The 1,718-nt window shown below is 35.7% G+C and overlaps 1 non-coding gene across 1 annotated transcript; it reads right to left on the bottom strand.

Annotated features, from left to right (window-relative positions):
- Positions 1-705: 705 nt before the first annotated feature.
- Positions 706-787, bottom strand: TRNAS-AGA. The gene has a single exon. It is a non-coding gene; the product is annotated as a tRNA-Ser (tRNA).
- Positions 788-1,718: the final 931 nt, after the last annotated feature.

Raw genomic sequence — 1,718 nt, 5'->3', positions numbered from 1 at the left:
TTAGTTCAGAGCATCCATATCAACTATCCTATCTAAAAATTTTATCATAAATTTTGGATATGTTAACTAAAAATTCTCTACGTTACCCTATCCATTCCCTAAATTTAGATATGATAAATAGTGATTCTCTAAATTTAGGGAATAAAACCTCTACCTTAAAAATAAAATAAAATTTCTTTTTAATCTCTCCTTCCACTCAATCTTTTCAATTTCTCTTCTTCCACTCATTCCATAAATATAATAATAAAAAATAAAAATAAAAAAAATAATAAAAAAAATTAAGGATGATAAAAATATTAAGATATTTGATATATTATGTAGTAAAAAATAATTATTTAAATTTAATAAAATAGAACATTTATCATTTTAGATATAAAAGAAACTAAACATTTTCTTTTCACGGTCCAAACCCACCGCAGACTTATTTTATTTTTGATTGGGTTCGTGGATTAGTCTATCTATCCCAATCCGTTAAGACGCAACGGGTGAACCTGTCACCACGAATACTACTGAGATGTACCTTAAATTATTGAGACGAAGTTTTTTTTTTTTTTTTACTTTTTGTATTTACTAAAAAAAACAATCTTTTTTTACTTATCCGGCAAGCAAATTCGCTATTGACATTTTTTAAAACGGTCATTTTCTAGTGCTTCTTTAACTGTTACAACAAGATTCGAAGCCTTCCTCCATAAGGAATTTAAAAATCGTGGTCGGCAGGATTCGAACCTGCGCGGGCAGAGCCCACATGATTTCTAGTCATGCCCGATAACCACTCCGGCACGACCACAAGGGATATTAACAGCTGTGTCAATAATTAATTAATAAATATGTGTAGCTTTTAACTGATCTTTAACTTTTATTTCAACACATCAAATTACAAAGCTAATAAGCTTACTAGTTAATGTGTGCAGTTCATCAATAATTTTACTTTTAAATGTCAATGTTTAATTTAACTTTATGACCTATGTTTATTTACATCCAAATTGTATATAACATCTGAAAAGTGGAAACCATAGATTTACTAAGTTATACGATAATCTTGTTTGTAATTTAGCTTTTCAATTAATAATCTTATGTGAACTCCTTAAGATAATATAACAAACTACCTAGAAGATAATACTTTCAATAAATAAATAAAAAATATAGAACATTTGATCATGTCCGAGAGTCGAGTCGACGGACGTTGGAGAGATGATGCTCACGTTGACTGAATATAGACTGAAGATGACGTGGGCCTCCGATGAGCTAAGCCTGCAACCACAAGTCGTTAGTTCCGAGCCGGGGAGGGGTTCTCCGATGATGACCCTCCGACGCTCAAGTCAGTCACCGGCGACAAGCAAATGAAGTGGAGAAGAGAAAAGAGCAGCAGTGTAACTGTACCTACAGTAGTCATGAACATACCTCCGTCGAAGTCTGGGGTCCTTATATAGGGCTCCCGAGAGACGCGCACACGCTTCCCAAGGTGTGCATGCTCCTCAGAGCATACTTGGAAAGGATTTGTCAGAAAAGCGTGTATGATGCTATACCTTAACAACTCGAGCATATCCCTGCCGTGATAGTGGAAGCTTCCACCGTACGATTCTCTGTCTGACCATGCCGCCAACCATGCCGCCTGTCGACAACACTGGTCCCTAGGAAGATATTCCCAACTGCTCCTTTTGTTCTTTATTGGACCGAGAGGGAGAGCCGCTCGGCCAGTTTGACGTCCAGGTGTTACC

This window comes from Zingiber officinale, chromosome 1B (genome assembly GCF_018446385.1).
Source record: "Zingiber officinale cultivar Zhangliang chromosome 1B, Zo_v1.1, whole genome shotgun sequence".
Taxonomy (NCBI): Eukaryota; Viridiplantae; Streptophyta; class Magnoliopsida; order Zingiberales; family Zingiberaceae; genus Zingiber; species Zingiber officinale.
Note: the sequence above shows the minus strand (reverse complement) of the source record. Positions and strands in the feature narration are given on the sequence as shown.